A 21389-nucleotide genomic window follows, 5' to 3' on the forward strand; every position below is an offset into this window, starting at 1 on the left:
AGCCATCCTGGTGTGAGACTAGTTGCTAGGAATATCCATCTACTTACTGTGCCTACTCACCCACCTTCCTGATACGAGGATTAGAATGGGTCTTAAGGTGGACAACAATAAAATGAGGTAGGTATGGGAGAAACAAGATTGAAATACACAGAGCCAGAAGCTAGTCTGGGGAAAACTCTTTCAGTTATCAAAATGTAAAGTCAAGAGCAGAGGATTCAGTTCACATCAACCCTCAACAAAACAAACCTTCTCATTTCAGGAATATGGTTAATAATTCAGGGACTACAACTACAACTGTTTCATACTTTTTTTCCTATTTGACTGGAATCCTATGTTTGTGGAGCATGCACCTGCAACAGCACAACAAATAAGTACATCTGTATATGAAATTTTATGCTTTATGCATCCAGCTATCTACAATAAAAACAAATTTTGATCAACCGTCCTAACAGAAAGAATAAACTATCTTTCTATGCATAGAAGATCATCTTAAAAAATCATTGTTATGTGAAGAGGAGATCAACAGTATGTAACCAAAACCAAAGAGTAAGAGTATTTTAGAGATATTGCAAGCAGTTATTTAATAAGCACATACTATTTTTTTTCTGTTTATGGTGTTTTTCAGCTTTATGAATTTGTAATTTGCTATAAATTTTTTCTTATTTAAAATTAATGTTCATTTTTTCACTGTAAGTTGTATTCTTTCGTTTAGAGCGGCCCCATAATTGTATGACCCTACAAAGTCAGGATATGCATAACTTAAGATATTTTTAAAGTTTCATGTGTATACTGCTCTGTTGGTGTCTTCAGCAGAGGGGCCTTTGTCCCCTCACTTGAATTCACATGGCATTCAAGAGCAGTATCTGTAAAAGGCGGTCCACCCTGGGTTTGAATCCACCACTACAATTTACTTACTCTCTGTGTGACTTTGCTGCTCTTTCTCTCGGTCTCCATTTCCTTACCTCTAATACAAGGGTGATCCAAGGAACTCAGAAGGGGGTGAGGGCCAATTAAGGTACATTTTTGTCAACCAGTGTCTAACACAGAATATATACTCAATAAGTGATAGGTATCATTATCAAGGTGTCACAGAAATTCAATTCTATTTCTTACATGAGTTCTTTATTATATTTGAAAGACTTAGATCTATTTAAAGTAATACTCTAAACTCAATCTCAAATCCATTAATGAAATTGCTACTGTAGTCTCTCTTAATGTTAGAAAATAATTCAACTAACTGAACCAGATAAATATCAGACATTTCATACCAGATACATATTTAAAGAAAAAAATGGTCCAGAGAATCTAATGTATAACGTGGTGACTGTAGTTGATAATACTGTTTTGTGTAACTGAAATTTGCTAGGAGAGTAGAACTTAAATGTTCTCACACACAAAAAAAGGGAAAAGTGTGTAAAGTTATGGATGTGTTAATTAACTAGATGGGAGGAATCCTTTCACAATGCATACATATATCAAATCATCACCATGTATACTTTAAATATCTTACAATTTTATATGTCAATTATACCTCAATAAAGCTGAAAAACAAGCAAAAAAGTCATTATACTCATAATCCATTAAATTGCTTTAAAATTTTTTTAAAGAAAATAAATGGGGGCTTCCCCGGTGGCGCAGTGGTTGAGAGTCCGCCTGCTGATGCAGGGGACACGGGTTCATGCCCCGGTCCAGGAAGATCCCACATGCCACGGAGCAGCTGGGCCTGTGAGCCATGGCCGCTGAGCCTGCCTGTCCGGAGCCTGTGCTCCGCAACGGGAGAGGCCACAACAGTGAGAGGCCCACGTACAGCAAAAAAAAAAAAAAGAAAATAAATGGTCCTCATATATTTAAATATGCTCAAAATGTCTTCCCTGGCCAAAAAAAATTTTAAAGCCATTATTTCTTTGTTTCAGGGAAACGGTATTTTAATCAAACACTGTGATAGTACCACTTACTGGGAAAAGGCAGCTGCCTGGTCCAGTCATATTGCTCTAACCTAGAATCCCAGCTCTCCCACTTGCTGCCTGTGTGACTAAGGACAACCTCTCTGAGTTCCAGTCAACTCGTGGGTGAAGGGCTGATAATCCTTTCTGGTGAGGCTAATGCCAAGCAGGAGGGGCTCCTGGGCACAAAAACCTTTCTGTGCCCCCCATTTCTTGATTACAGGAAATAGGCTTCATTCTGCCCCCAGGACCTTCCTTGAGTTCCGAGGGAAGGGATCAAACAGTTGCTAATCAGGGAAGGGAGGGGACGCTGAGACAAGGGAGGAACAGTCAAGAGAAACAACAGTGCAGCCTTGGGGCACGGTCCTGGTTCCCCCTCAAGGCATATACACAACAATGTCTTTGAGCCGTTTTGCAGATGCTGAAACCCCCAGCAGGTGGGAGAAGTTAACAGTATGCTACCCACAAACACACAGACCCCAGACCTGCTGGAATCAGAAGGTTGAGGATGCTGGCTCCCACTTACCTCTCCACCAACCAATTGAAGAAGTTTCACGAGCTGATCACATCCTCTTTGAACCATTATTATAAAACTCCTCACTACCCACTCAGTAGGGTCACACCGACTTGAGGGCGTTATCCTGCTGGGGCCCCCTTTGCCTGGCAAAGCAATAAAGCTATTCTTTTCTACTTCACCCAAAACTCTGTCTCCAAGATTTAATTCGGTGTTGGGGTAGAGAGGCCGATTCAGCTTCAAGGCTGGTGTGAGAATCAAACAAATCCAACGAATAAACCAGCATCCTGGGGCATACTGTATTGAGCAGATACTTAACATATTTTAACCCTCGATCTCTTGGCAGCGTTGCCCAGCTGTTGTTCTTTATTGTGACCTCTACGATAGCCTCAAGCCCCATAAACCTAGACTTTGACATGTCTACTAATGAGCTCATGCATTTGTGAAACACTTTGGAGTTTTTGGAATGATCTGCCATGGGTAACAGAAATAATAACCCACTTCCTGTGGTTACACAGCTAGTTAGTTACAGAGCGGAGACTGTGGAACAAGTTTTCCAGACTCCAGGTCCAGCAGAGCCCTTCATTCTCCGCTCTCCCCACAGAGGGTCTTACACAGCTTTCAGGCTGGTATGTCCAATAGGCAGTGTGGGGCCTTTAGGGACTTTCCACCCCCTCACTTGTTCCCGTAAACCAATTCTTCTCCCTATCATGCGCCACTCCTTCTCCCTATCGAAACCAAGTCTTCTCCCTATCGTGCGCCACTCCTTCTCCCTATCGAAACCAATTCTTGGAGTTTTTCAGTTGACGGGGACTTGCCAGACAGCGGGTAATTTTCCAGTTGCCCGTAACAGGTATACGCCCTAACCGCCACAATGAACAGACAACTATAACGGCCAGAAGGTGGGACAAAAGTTCCTAAGCCAATGAATTCAAAAGTCACCACATTTACCCAATCATTGTGAGAATATACCCGCCCTATGAGTAAATAAACCTATAAAAAGTATGTGATTCCGCTTTTAGGGGTTCCCCATCGGCCTCCTGCGTGAGGTTCAGGGAACCCCGGTGCATCGGCTCCTAATAAACCTCTTGCGTGTTGCAGCGGCTCTCGACTCTTGGCGGTTCTTGGGCGAGTTGGAATCCCTCGTAGACCGCTTGGGTCTAACATTTGGGGGCTCGTCCGGGATCCCCACTCGCCCCCGGGTCACAAGAACATCGGGAGTCGGAGGTATCAGGTAGGCTCGAGCCCAATTGTCTGTTTGTTTGTCGTTTGTTTGTTGCTAGCCGCCATTAGGAAAAAGCCGTGCGAACCGGCTTGCTGTGGAATCTGTATTGGACTCCTGGCTAGGCAGACGTGCCGAAAGCTGGTGTCCACGGGCCCCGGGGGACGCCCTGGTGGTCCATCTGGAAGGAGAAACAAATTTTGTCTCCCCTTCATCTGGTTCTGGCAGGTTATATAAGCTGCCATCTGAATTTGAGTTGGTTTCGGGTTTAAGTTCGCGGCGGCTGGTTCTGGCAGGTTATATAAGCTGCCATCTGAATTTGAGTTGGTTTCGGGTTTAAGTTCGCGGCGGCAATATCAATGTGTGTCTTTTGAAATTTTATTGTTTTTCTGTACTATTATCTTTCTTTTGACGGACGACAATGGGACAAACTATGACGACTCCTCTTTCTCTTACCCTAAGCCACTGGACCGAAGTTAGGGCTAGGGCCCACAACCTTTCGGTAGAAGTAAGGAAAGGAAAATGGCAAACGCTGTGTACCTCTGAGTGGCCTACATTTCAGACAGGGTGGCCACCCGAAGGATCTTTTTTGTTAGATAAGGTTGGGCTAGTCAAGTCTAGGGTCTTTAACACAGGACCCCACGGACACCCAGACCAGATACCATATATCTTGGTCTGGGAAGATCTAGTTCTCTCCCCGCCTCCGTGGGTCCGGCCCTTTGTTTCCTCAACAGGCACGTCTGCATGCGCTCCAGCACAATCGGAGATATTGGCCCTGAAGAAAACCCCAGACACGGAAAAGTCATCTGCTGCCCCGGACCCGCCAAAGGCGATATATCCTGACCTGCAGTCTGATTTGCTTCTTCTAGATTCCCCACCTCCTTATCCTCCGGCCCTAAATCCCATGTCGCCCCTAGGACCCCCAGCTTCACAACCCTCCGCACCAGTAGGGCCACCTGTTATGGCGGAAAGGGGGGGTCCCTCGGCGGGCACCAGAAGCCAGAGGGCTGTTTCCCCAGATTCTACTGCTTTACCCCTTAGAGAATATGGCCCCCCCGATAACCACGGGAATAGACCCCTTCAATACTGGCCCTTTTCCTCTGCAGATCTTTATAATTGGAAGATGCATAACCCTACTTTCTCTAAAAACCCACAGGCTCTTACTGCTTTAATAGAGTCTCTTGTCTTCTCCCACCAACCCACCTGGGATGATTGTCAACAGCTCCTCCAGACTCTCCTCACAACTGAGGAGAGGCAACGGGTTCTCCTGGAGGCTAAAAAGAATGTGTTAGCCGCCAATGGACAACCTACCCAGTTGCCTAACGAGATTGATGCCGGGTTTCCACTCGTCAGGCCGAATTGGGACTTTAATACCCCGGAAGGTAAGGAGCACCTGAAAATGTATCGCCAGGCTCTGGTGGCGGGTCTCCATGGAGCGGCCAGGCGCCCCACGAATTTGGCTAAGGTAAGAGAGGTAACTCAGGGGCCCCAGGAATCGCCAACCGTGTTCCTAGAACGCTTAATGGAGGCTTTTAGACGATTCACTCCTTATGATCCAACCTCTGAGGAACATAAGGCCACCATAGCAATGGCCTTTATTGACCAGGCGGCCCCTGATATTAGAAAGAAGTTACAAAGGCTGGATGGCCTACAAGGTTTCTCCCTTCAGGACTTAGTAAAAGAGGCAGATAAGGTATATAATAAGAGGGAGACAGAAGAAGAAGAAAGAGAAGAAAGAAAGCAGAAGGAACAAGAGGCTCGTGAGGTAAGATGAGATAAGAGGCAAGAAAGACATTTGAGTAAGATACTGGCCACTGTAGTCAGAGGAGGAAACAGTAGAGACAGAAATAGACAGGAAGGGCGAACAACGGATAGAAGGCGGCCATTAGACAAGGACCAATGTGCCTACTGTAAAGAAAAAGGTCATTGGGCAAGAGAATGCCCTAAAAAAAGGAACGGGGGAAGGATCACTAAGCCTTTTCATCTGTACGTGGCCGAGAATAAAGGTATTGCAAAGGGAGTACTAACTCAGAAACTGGGCCCCTGGAATCGCCCGGTTGCGTACCTATCAAAGAAATTGGATCCTGTGGCAGCAGGATGGCCCGCCTGTTTAAAAATAATCGCCGCGGTGGCCACTTTGGTCAAAGATGCTGACAAACTGACTTTGGGGCAGAACCTAACGATAACAGCCCCCCATGCATTAGAAAGTGTAATTCGCCAGCCACCCGACAGATGGCTAACAAATGCCAGGATGACTCATTACCAAGACCTGCTGTTAAACTCAGATCGTATTAAGTTTACCTCAGCCACAGGACTCAACCTGGCCACCTTGCTACCCGACCCTGACCTGGAAAGCACTACCGTCATCCATGATTGTCAGGAAGTACTGGCTGCAGCACACGGTAGCAGACCAGACTTGATGGATCAGCCCCTCCCCAACGCCGACGTTACCTGGTTTACTGACGGAAGCAGTTTCCTAGAGGAAGGTAAGCGTCGGGCGGGAGCTGCCGTGGTAGACGGGAAAGAGGTCATCTGGGCAGCCGCATTACCGCAAGGGACATCGGCCCAACGGGCTGAACTAATCGCCATGACTAGAGCATTGGAACTAGCAGAAAACAAAAAAGTAAACATCTATACGGACAGTAGGTACGCATTTGCTACCGCCCATGTCCATGGGGCCATTTACCAACAAAGAGGGTTGCTCACCTCGGCGGGCAAAGAAATTAAAAACAAAGAAGAAATAGTGGCACTGCTAGCTGCCCTCATGCTCCCCACTAAAGTCAGCATCATTCATTGCCCCGGACACCAGAAGGACAATACCCCGGTGACAAGAGGCAACAAATTGGCAGATAGGGTGGCACGAGAAGTGGCTCTACGGGAAATCATACTAGAACTATCAGATGAGAGTCCTGGGAAACCAAATGATAGGGGAACAATTACCCCAGCCATAACTAAAGGAACATTATCTCCTCAACAAGCAAAATCCATGCTACAACAGATTCACAGATGGACACACTTGGGAACCAAAAAGATGGTGTCCCTACTACACAAGACAGGTTATGATACCCCTGGACTAACTAAATTAGCTGAGCAGATTGCACGAGAGTGCATTCCATGCCAACAGGTAAACTCCCATAAAGGAAAACTTGAGGTCGGAAAAAGGCTCAGAGGAGACCGCCCAGGAGCCTATTGGGAGGTCGACTTCACTGAAATACGCCCTGGAAGGTACGGTAACAGGTATCTTCTAGTTTTTATAGATACCTTCTCAGGATGGGTAGAAGCTTTCCCGACGAAGAAGGAGACAGCTACTGTGGTGGCCAAAAAGATCTTAGAAGAAATTTTCCCCCGGTTCGGGGCACCAAAGGTAATAGGATCAGATAATGGTCCCGCCTTCGTCGCCCAGGTAAGTCAGGGTGTGGCCAAATACCTGGGGACTGATTGGAAATTACATTGTGCCTATAGACCCCAGAGTTCAGGACAGGTAGAGAGAATGAATAGAACTCTAAAAGAGACCCTAACTAAATTGTCCATAGAGACTGGCGGTACAGATTGGACGGTGCTCCTTCCCTTAGCCCTGTTCCGGGCTAGAAATACCCCCTCCCGCTATTATCTTACTCCATTTGAAATACTATACGGGGCCCCACCTCCTCTTTTTACGCTAAGGGAGAAATTAAGTCCTGACTGCCAGAATAACACTGACTTATATGCTAGGCTGTTGGGACTCCAGTTGGTCCAAAAGGAGGTGTGGTCCCAGCTGGCAGAGGCTTACCGACCAGGAACACCAGCAGAGGCTCATCCCTTCCAAGTCGGAGATTCCGTGTACGTCCGTCGGCACCGAACCCAGACTCTAGAGCCTCGGTGGAAAGGACCATACATCGTCCTGCTCACCACCCCCACGGCTATAAAGGTAGACGGCATCGCTGCGTGGATCCACGCTTCACACGTGAAGGCCGCACCAGCATCTGCAACATCGGAATGGCGAGCCCAAAAGACCAGCAACCCGCTCAAGCTCAAGCTTCTGCGATCATCAGATTTATAACTTTAACTTTGTTACCCCTACTGACTGTGAGTAATTTTAGTCCTCACCTGCCCCAGCATTTAACCTGGCAGGTAATTTCCCAAACTGGAGATGTAATATGGTCTGTTAGCCATACTGCTGCTCCTTGGACCTGGTGGCCAGACCTTTTCCCCGATGTTTGTAAATTAGCCATAGGAGCTCCCAATTGGGACACAGCACACTCCCATGATCGTCAAAATGCCCCATCCATACCCGGTCGGGCCGGCCAATACGGCTGCCAAAACTCGGGTACGCGACAGAAACTTAGCAACCCTACCTTTTATGTATGCCCGGGATTTCATCGCCATAGGTCCCTAAACTATCAATGTGGGGGAAAGGAACATTTTTATTGTAAAAGCTGGGGGTGTGAAACCACAGGAGACACCTATTGGAAGCCCACCTCTGGCTGGGACTTTATTAAGGTGACAGCCAATTATACACACCCAACCAACCCCTTAACTTATAGGCCTGAATGTACTAAATGGTGCCATCCCCTTAAGATCTCTTTTAGTGAACCAGGAAAAAAGGATAAAAACTGGATAAATGGCCATTCATGGGGAATCAGGTTTTATAAAGAAGGATATAATGATGAATTACTAATGACCATCAAACTAAAAATTGAAACCCCTACTCCAGTTCCTATAAGCCCCAACCCTGAGATAGGGCACTCTTCGCTACCTTTGGCCCCTCCCACAGCGTTACCAGAGATAAGAAACCAAACTTCTGAGCCAAAAGGAATAACAATCAAGCCCAAGACCCCCCGGGACCGAATGCTCTCATTGGTCCAGGCGGCTTTTGAGGTTTTAAATGCCACAAACCCGGAGGCTACCAAATCATGTTGGCTTTGCTATGCTGCTCCTCCCCCCTTATTATGATGCTATAGGATATAATTCTAATTATAATAATGTTAACACTCCAGATCAATGTCGATGGAAACAAGAAGGAAATAGTAAATTGACCCTGGCCTCAGTATTAGGAAACGGTACATGTGTAGGAACGCCCCCCTCGTCCCACCGACATCTTTGTGCCAATTTAAGCCTCCCACAGGGCTCAGGGTATCTCCTCCCTCCTCCGGATGGATGGTGGGCATGTAACACAGGATTGACCCCCTGCATTTCTTTAGAGGTCCTTAAAGCTTCAACCGATTTTTGTGTGTTAGTTCAGCTGGTCCCCAGACTCATTTATCATTCAGATTCATCCTTTCTAGATGAATATGAGGGCAGAGGAAGGTTTAAGAGGGAACCCATAACACTCACCCTGGCTGTACTCCTAGGACTAGGAATGGCAGCCGGGGTAGGAACGGGTACAACAGCCCTCATCCAACAACCCCACTATTATGATGCCTTAAGGCAAGCTGTAGATGTTGACCTCCGGGCATTAGAAAGTTCCATAACTCAGTTAAAAGAATCCCTCACCTCGCTTTCAGAGGTGGTAATGCAAAACAGGAGGGGATTAGATCTGCTGTTCCTTAAGGAGGGCGAACTATGTGCTGCACTAAAAGAAGAATGCTGTTTTTATATTGATCATTCTGGGGCTATTACCAAAACTATGGACAAACTTAGGGAGCGCCTGGACAAAAGACAACAGGAAAGGAAAAATCAAAAAGGATGGTTTCAATCGTGGTTTGATAAATCTCCCTGGCTTACTACTTTAGTTTCCACCTTGTTAGGGCCCCTCATTATTTTATTGTTGCTCTTAACTTTTGGACCATGCATTCTGAATCGCCTGATAGCCTTTATTAGAGAACGCATTAGTACGGTACAAGTTTTAATGCTAAGGCAACAATACCAAAACTCGCAAAAAGAAACTGAAATTCCATGATTGAAATTAGTTACAAAAAAAAAGGGGGGGAATGTGGGGCCTTTAGGGACTTTCCACCCCCTCACTTGTTCCCGTAAACCAATTCTTCTCCCTATCATGCGCCACTCCTTCTCCCTATCGAAACCAAGTCTTCTCCCTATCGTGCGCCACTCCTTCTCCCTATCGAAACCAATTCTTGGAGTTTTTCAGTTGACGGGGACTTGCCAGACAGCGGGTAATTTTCCAGTTGCCCGTAACAGGTATACGCCCTAACCGCCACAATGAACAGACAACTATAACGGCCAGAAGGTGGGACAAAAGTTCCTAAGCCAATGAATTCAAAAGTCACCACATTTACCCAATCATTGTGAGAATATACCCGCCCTATGAGTAAATAAACCTATAAAAAGTATGTGATTCCGCTTTTAGGGGTTCCCCATCGGCCTCCTGCGTGAGGTTCAGGGAACCCCGGTGCATCGGCTCCTAATAAACCTCTTGCGTGTTGCAGCGGCTCTCGACTCTTGGCGGTTCTTGGGCGAGTTGGAATCCCTCGTAGACCGCTTGGGTCTAACAGCAGGACTTTATAGAAAGGGAAAGTGTGCTGGGTCCATGAATTATTACTTTGGACTGGAAATTTTCAAGGGCATGCTTAAGGCAAGGTTTAAAATTACATGAGGAAGTCATTTCTGCTTCCTTGTTCTGTTCCTTACTTTCTCAGAATGGGTTCTGGTGAATCATCTTGTTAACTTCAACCATCCTGCTTATCTTGAGTGCTGCAAAGCATCATGGGACATGGTCATGCATGGTAAAACAAACCCAGTACAGAAGCAGATAAACCAAGCTCCTACCAGAATGAAAGCTCCATGAGGCAGGGATTTTTGTCCATTTTATTCACTCATGGGTCCAAACTTCCTATAATACTACCCGGAACATAGTAGGTGCTCAATATATATTTGTTGAATGAGTGAATTCTACTCAACAAGAATGAGATTCTGACTTCTGACCTCACAAGGGAACTTTGGGCAGCTGTAAGGTGGCCCTTAGTCTGAATTCTTAAAGCACTTAGGGCAGTTTACCTGGAACTGCTGTCAGGTGTCAGGTGAGGTGTCAGGTGCTCTCCCACCTACACTGTAAACTCTTCTGGAAGAAAAGCTGGACCTTGTGTCTGAGGACAAGAGTACATAGCACAGTGATAAATCTCAGCAGATGCATAATAAATAAATAAGCAAACAAATAAATAATTCCTCTTTGAGAAATTGATATTTCTACAAATCGTAATCCTAGTCTTAACCTAACCTGTATGTTGCTATCCTCTAACCAGAAGATTCTTTCTGGTAAATGCCTGAATAATCAAAGACTGGATGGGATTAAAGGCAAAGGAGGTAGCTTTGAGGCCTGTGCCGTCCAGGCCATGATGAGGCCTCCCAGAGATCACCTCCTTGTGACCAGTTTAGGGTCCCCCCAGTCCCGCCCTTGTCATTTAGGTGCTTGTGGTTACTGTATTTCATGCTGTATAGTATTTCCAATGGGGGAGGGGGTGGAGAATTTTACACAAAAGGCTAGTTAGAGAAAACAGTGACTTAAACCCTAAGGAAAATAAATAAAAACAATGTTTAAAATTACATTAAATCAAGAACTTTCCCATCTAGTTTGGGATAATGTTCTGTGGCTTCCTGGAGTTGCTCCTCCCGTGATGCCTTTCTTTTACGTGTATTCAGTCACCCACTCCTGCATTCTCCTATGAATTTTGGCACCAAACTTCCGGAATCAGAGAGCAGAATTTCCGATCCTAAGTGAGCACTGAAGAGTAGAACTTTTAAAATTGGAATTTCACAGAAAACCTCTGTGTGCTTACCAAGTTTGTAAAGCAACAATGCAGCCAAACATTTCCAGGGCAAATTACCTCACTACAGAATGTGGCAAGTGAAGGTCCTACTACACCCAGACAGGTCATGATAAATATATATTCCTCATTCTTACATCCAGTTCTCCTGCAGAATGTATCCACTGTTACCTCTTCAGAAATACCAACACCAAAAATCTTTTGATCGGGAGAAGGTAGGTGTTAGATTTATTTAACATGGCGAAGAGTATTTTTGACAGAATCATAGTTTCTCAGAAGAGAGGATATTAGGGGGACTTGGATCAAAAATTTAAAACAGGACATTCAGGGCAGGATATTGCCTGGAATTGGACAAAGTTAGCTGAGACGATAATTTCGGATTGGTCGACAAGTGAGGTGAGGAATGACGAGTGTCTGGATAGGAATCTCGATAAGCAGCCTATTGTCTAATACAAGGGCTGTTAGCCAAGATGATCAGATTGCTGATTCAGATAAACTGACTTATAAACATTTCCTGAAGCAAACAATAACGTTCTCAGTTGGATGGCAGTTTTATTTTCCAGGTAAGAATTTCCTGGAACACAGAGTTATTAAGTCATGCTAACACAAATAATCTTTGTTCTCAAAAGAAAGCTCTAGGAAAGTGGGGAACTTGTCTATAGCCTCAACTCCTAGTACAGTGCCTAGGATAGGTCAGTGCACATAGATATAAATCTGATAGTCAACAAAAGTATTTGTTGATTTGAATGAACATTATCTTGGCCCCAGTTATAACATTACAAAAAAAAAATAGACATGGTTGCAAATTTGAAAGTTCCCAGAAGTAGGAGTCAGGGTTCTGAATCCCAGTCTTGGTTCTACCACTACCTCTCTGTGCCTCTGTTTACTCACCATATTAAAAAGCAAGTTGGACAAGATTATTTCTAAGGTTCCTTCAATTCTAAAACACTATCTCTTTCCACATTCATTTTGGAATATTTAAACCACCCACAAATACACACTTTATTCCTAGGGCATACAGACTTCAGTTGTTGCTTAGAATAAAACAGTATGTTCTGGGATCGAGGCTGATTAGGGGAGCTAGTCATTGAGAATTGCCACTTGGTGTCTATTAACAGTAATTTGGGGATAACAGAATGCCTCACCAGCCCCAGGACATGCAGGCAGGGGTGCTCGGGTTAATAATCTCAGTGGAATAAATCCTTCATCTTCTAGAATTTCATTTCTAGAGTTTTGCTTGTGCCCACCAACCCACCCCCCCCCCCTCAGACAAAGTTGTTTTCTCTGATCAGTCCAAGGAGAACAAACTCCCAAGCATCTTCCATGCATGAAAGCTGCCTGAATGATAAACCCCAGGAAAAAAATTAAAAATGAAAGAGAAAAGGACAGCTAAGGGAAATAAAAAATGTCCAAAGGATTGGAGCAGAGGACAGTGGGGCAGATGACAGAGGCTATAGAAGGGAGAGGGAATAGGGGATCATGTTCATGCAGATCTGAGAGGGATTATATGTATTAGTAGCACGTTGGTAACGCAACTCTCAAGAAAAAAAAAAAAAAAAAAAAAGGAAAAGCCCAGATTTATAGCATTTGCTGATTTCCATGGTATAAGCATTCTCATCATGGCCAAATTTATGCTGCCGAGAATTATTAACTGGCTGACAGAATTATTAACCTAACACTCAGCTCTTGCAGTGAGATGAGCTGGTTTGAGCTCAGCAATGGCTGTAAGCAATGCCAGGAAACACTCACTGACTGAAGGATAAGCTCCTACAGTCTCCTTGGGATGATAACTTTCCAGTTACAAAAAGTTACTTCTTCTGAGTTTTTCTTTTAATGAAACTATGACCATATTTTACTCTGGGTGTCAGTGTGCATGTCCTGTTCTTCAAGAGGAGATTTTTGAGCGGGGGCTTGTATAAAGTAAAGTGGTTTTACAAATGACAGGCATCTCTGCTCCCCAGTTTAGATGACAATCACTATTCCTTGAGTGAACTCTAGCCACTCTGAGATGCTAGGAGGAGTGGGAGAAAGGAATGGAGTATTAGGGACACGGCTCTGTGTTCTCACCCTGCCCTCTGGCCTCTCTCACTCCTAGCCCTTCATGTAAGGCCTTGATCTTTCCATAAGATAAACACCCTTGGCCCTAGCTTGGAGGAAAACTGGAAGGGCTAAACTCTAAAATAAGCTAATTATCATCCATAGTCTAGGCCAAAGAAAACCAGGGAAACATTTGGCACAAAGAAGTCATCTTCGAGAAATTATCTTCCATTTGCATACATTTGTCATGGGCCTGCTATTGATGCCGAAACTCAGCCTCTGTGCACCACAGCCAAATTGAATCTTGGAGACAGGGTAGAAAAAATAGCTTTATTGCTTTGCCAGGCAAAGAGGGACACAGTGGGCTAATGCCCTCAAAACTGTGTGTCCAACCCAGGGGGGGATTTGGTGAGGAGTTTCATAGCAATGGTTCAAGGGCGGGGCTTCTGATAAGATCAGGGTGTATGCAGGGCCTGCATTCCTATAATCTGGCCTCAAGTGGTCTCCTGATGAGCTTCTGTGGTTCTTGAGGTTGTCAAATTGTGACCTTCTCTCTGGAATGAAGAATGCTTCATCAAGTAGTTAAGTAGTTGTTGGGGGTTTTAGTTTTGCAGAAGAGCTCAGAGATATTCTTATGTGTATCTCTTGAGGCAGAACCAGGATCCTGTCTCAAGGCTGCACTAATGTTTTGTTTGTTTGTTTTTTCTGGCCACACCTCACAGCTTGTGGGATCTTAGTTCCCTGACCAGGGATTGAACCTATGCCCTCCGGTAGTGGAAGCACAGAGTTCTAATTGCTGGACCTCTAGGGAATTCTGCACTATTGTTTCCTGCCTGCTTCTCCCTTATCTCTGCATCTCCTGCCTTCCCTGATTAGCAACTGTTTGAACCTGCCCTTTGGAATTCAGGGAAGGTCCTGGAGGCTGAAGTCTATTTCAGCCTCCATGGGGGACACAGAAAGGCTTCCAGACCCAGGGGCCCCACAGGGTCATGCTTGGTTTCACCATTACAATAGAAGAGGGAAAACAGCAAGACCTTGAGTCTGCTGGCATCACGCACGTTGCCTTTCCCACCAAGATCAGACTGTTCCTCCTCTTGTTTCATTTCTGCTTCTTTTAGTGGACTCAAGTTTGGCAGGTCTGAGGCTGCAGGCTGAGTCCTGCTGACTTTCTTCCCCCAATATTGTGTGCTCTAAGTAATGCATATTGCACAATACTATTTCCTTCTGCTGATATGTTAGCTTGTTGAGCCATGAGTCCAACAAGTTCTTTGAACCACAAAGCAGCATTTCCTGTGGCAATGCCAGTACGTGAGAAGCGGTAGTCAAAAGTTAAGCTCCAAAGATGAACTTGGCAAGGCCGTCTGACTTTACCATTCTTGCTCTAAGATCTGGATTCCTCTCTACTTAATAGTCACATTGTTTGTATAAACTGAACATGAGGCTTAGCCTTCTGAGAACACCGGGTCAGACTTCTGCCTTAACTGTGATAGTCTCACACCAGGAAATGACAGTTGCTGTCCTGCTGTTAATTCATGAGCAATTTGATGCCTCTTGTGTAATAAGTGCAAGTTGAGAAATAAACTTCCTTCCTGCGGTTGAAATTTCTACATCTTGGAGTACTTCAATAAATGGAACAAATTAGCATGTTAGATTTAATTATGAAAGAGATTTGCTTAAAACCAGACCAAATTAACTTAGAATAAGTGTGTAGAGTAGGTTATATTCTAAACCACTAAAAAATAGGCCTGTCTCCCGTTGCACAAGTTTTCAAGGATACTTTGAGGAATCATTGAAAGTAAGACAATAATTCTGTTTTTCCTAATAATGCCTTATTGCATTATGTTATCAAGAATTGATTATAGTTAAAATAGCATTTGTTAATTAGCCAAGAAACTATACTTGAAAGAAAAACACTTATTATATCCCTTAGTATAGCTTTCCCATTTGAGGTCTTAACCATTAAAACTTATTATCTACTCTCCATTCCTCTTCCTTCCCAAGAATGTCATATTTCAAGTCATTAAGCACTGTTGCATTCCAAGCACTGTAAAATGAACCCTGTGTGTAGATAAAAACATAAGTAGAAAATAAATAATTATTGTTTCCAAAAAGCAATATGTTCTCTGAGGGGGTATCAAAATGAGCAGAAATTTAAATACGTTATTATATTACTCAACTTTTTCCAAAATTCATCTCCTCAGTCATCTGTCCTAGGATGCTTTCCAGAAATCCTTCCTCAAATACACTTCTCCAATATCTATGCCCTCAGGCCCATCTCTAATAATAGTGGGGTCTTGGGGGAAGGTTCAAAGAGAGGCCCATATTCCCCTGCCTAAATATTTGAAACTTTCTAAACAAGCTAACAGAATGCTAAGTGAAATAGTTCTATCCTCCTACCTTGACAAATATACTTTGACAAATATATATCAAAAACATTTTAAAAATAAATGAAGCTTATGGATTTTACATGATGAGAGTCAGTAAAATAGCAAAGATAACAGATTTAATTATTTCACAAATCTGGGTGTTCTGTTGTGCGGCCATGTTTGGATGCATGCAAAGTAAAGAGATACATAATTTATGAGCTATGCTATATTAATGGTTTAAAATTTATTTTTCTTGGCTACATTTCAGCAAAATTAATTCTTAACTGTTTATAATTGAAATTTTCACATAGTTTGTGTTCCCAGTCATGCCAAATTAGATGTTACTTGAATTAATAATCTTTAGATAGCTTTGTTATTAATTTTTTTTTTTTTTTTTTTTTTTTTAGATGTTGGGGGTAGGAGTTTATTAATTAATTTATTTTTGCTGGGTTGGGTCTTCGTTTCTGTGCGAGGGCTTTCTTTAGTCGTGGCAAGCGGGGGGCCACTCTTCATCACGGTGCGCAGGCCTCTCACTATCGCGGCCTTTCTTGCTGCGGAGCACAGGCTCCAGACGCGCAGGCTCAGTAGGTGTGGCTCACGGGCCCAGCCGCTCCGCGGCATGTGGGATCCTCCCGGACCGGGGCACGAACCCGTGTCCCCTGCATCGGCAGGCGGACTCTCAACCACTGCGCCACCAGGGAAGCCCTGTTATTAATTTTAATTAGAGGTTTCACTCTGCTAATGCAGTGACTTGAATGGTTAATTAGATTTCTAAAGTATTACTTGGATTCAAAAATGAACCATGATTTTTTTTTTTTTTTTTTTTTTGTGGTATGCGGGCCTCTCACTGTTGTGGCCTCTCCCATTGCGGAGCATAGCCTCCAGATGCACAGGCTCAGCAGCCATGGCTCACGGGCCCAGCCGCTCCGCGGCAGGTGGGATCTTCCTGGACTGGGGCATGAACCCGCGTCCCCCGCATCGGCAGGCGGACTCCCAACCACTGTGCCACCAGGGAAGCCCTGAACTGTGAATTTTATATCATGTTCACACATTGTAATGGGTTGCTTACAATAAATTACCTAGACACTGAGCTTCCAGAATAAATGAGAAAACACACAATGAACAGATTCCTTCAGGTTGTGTTTATTGAGAGTATGGGGAAATTGTTGGTCATAAGGGTACGTGGCCCTTTTGAGTTCCCGCAAGATTTTTAGGTCAAGTCCTCTGTGAAAATTCTGTCTTTTCAAACGTACCTCCAGCTCTTCATGGGCATTCCAGGGCAGAAGAAAATGGAAGGGAGTCCGACCCTCACCTTTATTATTCATTAGCTTCCCCACTGTGCTATCCTGGGACAACACAGCTTTGGGACTAAAGTCTGTTAGTCAAAAGAGTGGACATTTAAGGTTAAGGATTTTTAGGATGTTAGAGGTGATTCAAAGCCCATACTGGGCTCTGGTTCCTTATGTGGCAGAGTTGCCAGTGTGTTCTCTGGTACGTTGCTTTTTCCTGTTTCTGAGAGGAAGGCCTTCTGAGCCTTTGGTTAAGAACAGGGGGCCATTATTTTCTGAGACTAAGGTCAGTACTGGACCCCATGTGAAATTGGCCATAACACGATACACTTTTTTCACCCCTTTATTCATCTATTCTATCTTTTAGAATTTAAGCCCTGCAAGAACAGGCACACTCTTGTGTTACTTTTATTCCCAGTTCCTTATGTAGGTAAAGTCTAGCATAAATACTGTGTTAGGATTAGCTGTTGACAACCCTGTCTACTCAAACAAATTGTGACTCTTGTGGAGGAAGGAATAGATATTTTGGTTTGTGGATCTCAGTGCCTCGCCCAATCTTGGAAGCATGGTCACTGTTTAATCAATGAGTTCATTGGTCAATGTATGTGTAGCCTTAGAACTCTACTCCTACCGTGGAAAAGAAGAAAGGGTGTAATCCATGTCCCACACGGTCCTAATGTTAGTTTGGTAAACATCCAAAAGAAGCAAGAAGAAAATAATAGAACAAGAATGGCATTAGAACACAGAAGTGGCTCCTGTCTCCATTGTGTCCTTTTGGCTACCTTTAATTTTACTTTCTGTTTCAAAGATTCCTGAATCTTGGACCACCATTTGGCCAAAGCCTCAAGGTTGACTAAAGAATTTCATATCCCTTGGACTTACTTCTCTTTTCCCTCTCTCAAGGATCTTTCATTCTTTCATTCCCTTTTTCACACGGCTCTCTTGGTCTCCCCTTTTTTTTGAACTCATGATCAACCCTTTATCTTCACCTAGTTCCCTGCTGGATACCACAGAGATGGAAAAGTAGGAAGGGAAAGGGGGCTGTCACAGAGTTATACATACCGCCAAGATTAACAATTTTGGTTTTTTCCTCAGCTCTCTCCTTCCAGGGAAGTAACATGACTATGAAAGAAAGCCTGCATTCTGTACTTAGAAGACTCGTAAGCACTGGTATTACCAACAATAGAAATGATTCCTGTGCTACAGAATGGGAAAATCTGCACAGTGCTGCATTTCAAATGACCATGCCAATGTTTATCCTTTTAAGGAAAACAAGCTTAAGCCAAAGTCCAGAGGGACATTCCTGAATGTTTCACTCTGCATAAATCGCTTGGGACCTTTACAGTACCAAGGGGTGTGATCAGGGAACCACAATAATGACTGAGATTGAATAATTTTCTTTTTGGTGAAATAGGAGCAAACTTTAATCTGTTTTAAAGAAAACAGAGAAATTAAAAATTTCCTGCACACTCAAGTTTATGGAGCAAATTCAGACTCACCACCCAGTGTTGGAAGACTCAAAAAAGCGATTTGGAGGACAGTAGAGATTGAACTTTTATAAGGGCAGGTTGAAAGCTCAGAATTTAAAATATAGCCACTGACTTTGCTTTTGTTTTAACTGTAACTATTAGAAGGCATACAACAGAGCTGACTGCCTCTTTCCTAAGGCTCTGCCTATTTTTATCGATTTTTATAATGGATATTTATGCAAGATAGAGAAAAAAAGACTATGACAAAAAGATTATACCCTAGATAAACATATTACTATATGTTTATAAATTTAAATTTCTTTGCAATTTAAGAAATATAAATTTCTTTGCAATTTAAAGATTTTTCAATTTGTTTAATGACCAGCTAATGTATAATTATATTGGATTTAACCAAATTCTATTACAAAAATAAAGAGTATCATCAATCTGTTATAGGATTGAAAATTGTCCTGATTCAAAGCACACTTCAAGCTAAAAGGTAGAATTCTCTGGAGGGTATTGCATCAGTAGTGGGGTCAAATTAATCCTTGCCCAAAGGGAATTTTGTTTTTGTTTGTTTGTTTTTGGCTGAACCGCATGGCTTGCCGGGTCTTAGTTCCCCTACCAGGGATTGAACCCAGGCCCACTGCAGTGAAAGCACAGTCCTAACCACTGGACCGCCAGAGAATTCCCCTAAAGGGTATTTTGAACACACACTAAGAAATTTTAAAATCAAGCCTCGAAAGTCAAATTGATTCCAAATAACCTAACTGCATTCCAGAACAAAATGAAAAAATATTTAAAGTGATATAAAATATATAATTACATCTATAACCAACATGAAATTCATAATATTTGACATCCAATCAACAATTACTAAATATAGGCACTCCACCTCAGTACTGTGTCTCATCAGTTTGATTTTCATTCTGAGCATCAGACCACTTACTGCCAATTAGATAATGAGTGTTGCAATCATCAACTCCCATAGTTCTCCCTGTATAACTTTCAGATATATATTCTCTCTATCATTACCCCCAGGATAGCCCCACATCATTCATGTCAACAAATATTCTATGAAGGGCATCTTGCTTTGGGCCAGAAATTGTGTCATTTATTGGGATTCAAAAATGAGTCTCCGCCCTTGCTCACAAACTAAGATAATTCCAATCTAATGCAGCAAATGTTTATACAGATTAAATGAAGTGCCATAAGAAGATGTAGAAAAGAATGTCTGGGGGACTGTGGAAAAAACATAATTATAAATGGTACCATCTCATAGGTCCCTACTAAATGTCAAGGATCATTTCTAATCCTCCCAGTAACTCTTCAAGGCAGGTAATATTCCCATTTTACAACTGAAACAATCTCAGAAACCTTAAGGAACTTGCTCAAGGTTAAGAGGCAGAGAAAACCTGGCTGATTCCCAGCCCCTTGATTTTTCTACCATATCATGTTATTTTCAAAGGGAAATAACATGCAAGTAATTGCTTTCTGGAGGTACCAATAGATGAGCTTGATCTTGAAAAATAAAAAAGAGTTAGAATTTACTAATGGTCAAGGGAAGAACTAAACTGAAAAAAGAAGGAAAAATGGGTACAAAAACATTAAAACCAGAATGATCATTGCACATTTAGAGAAGAGTTTATTGTTCTAAACAAGTAGAATACAGAAGGGTGGGGCAGAGATACATTGGACAGAGAGTAGATAGTCATTTCTCAAAGAGTTTTGCTCCCTTTTTGAATTTCGCCCTCATATTTCACCTTCAATGCCAGAAGAATTATCCTGCTAAAATAGAATGATGTCAGTCACCTATGTATAAGCATTTAAGGTTTCTCTTTTTTTCTCCAGCTTAAGGTCCATATTTCTTAGCACTGATGGCACATGCGCCTTGTTTTTCTAATCTTTGAAATGGGTATATTTTGAATATCTATTTCCTCAGTTACTATAAGGAGATTTTATACACACACACATACAGTCTCAGCCTTGTTTTTTATAACATATAAAATGGTATGTTTTTACTAAATGTTAGTGATTATTATTAATAATAGTTATTATTATTGCTATTCTTTGTGCTATCATAGTATAGTGAGTCAAATCAGACATTTAGCAGAGATGTTTTGGTGAAAATAAAGAATGTTGAAACTGAAATACAAGTACTTCAATTGACTTTTTGAAAAATTAACATATTAGGAAGTGGAGTGCAGGTGGTAAGATCTTATGGTTTTACTTTTTTCTTTATTTCCCTTTTTATGCCAGCCACAAACAATTTCCTTAGTTGGATAAAATAATTAGCAAATATGACCCAACAGGCCAAAGAACCAAAACAAATCTTGCTCCATGTTAACCTTTTAGATTAACTTTGCTGAGAACATTGTGAAGCTGTCACCCTTATCTGCAAGAACATTAGAAGCAGGCATTCCTGTCAGGAAAAGCACAGGTTGTACGGTAATTCACTGTGGTTACCTGTTGTGCAAAGTTTCAGGGAGTGATGAAATTGAAATGGCATTACTTCAAGGTTTTTTTCTGACTGGAAATTCTCAGCAGGTAATGTCTACAAACCAGGAACTCATAGTCACAACTTTGATCAATGAAACAAAATCACTGAAAGAATATTTTGGCCCATGGAAATTCGTTTTCTACATTTTGTGCACCCAGGGCTTCATTTCACACAGTTACTCATGTATATAAGAAAATTTCTTTCACAAGATAACTAATTATATGTGATGTATTATAGTATTTTCCTTTTTTTATTCTATCCTATTGTATTCGATTCTGTTATATAATAAAATAATAGCTATAACCCACAAAATTGATTTTATGATCTACTAATGCATCACAACTTGTAG

General features: G+C 42.7%; 1 long non-coding RNA gene across 21 annotated transcripts in view; it reads right to left on the reverse strand.

Annotated features, from left to right (window-relative positions):
• LOC116754233 overlaps positions 1-21389 on the reverse strand; it is a 60396-nt gene that overhangs the window by 23498 nt on the left and 15509 nt on the right. For 19 of the 21 annotated variants that reach the window (XR_004350006.1, XR_004350003.1, XR_004350005.1 and 16 more), the window contains exon 2: positions 10613-10701. The exons of the other annotated variants lie outside the window; for them this stretch is intronic. This is a non-coding gene — a long non-coding RNA (uncharacterized LOC116754233). The remainder of the gene's footprint in view (positions 1-10612; positions 10702-21389) is intronic. 21 annotated transcript variants of the gene reach the window in all.

Source organism: Phocoena sinus, chromosome 5 (genome assembly GCF_008692025.1).
Source record: "Phocoena sinus isolate mPhoSin1 chromosome 5, mPhoSin1.pri, whole genome shotgun sequence".
In the NCBI taxonomy this organism is placed as follows: Eukaryota; Metazoa; Chordata; class Mammalia; order Artiodactyla; family Phocoenidae; genus Phocoena; species Phocoena sinus.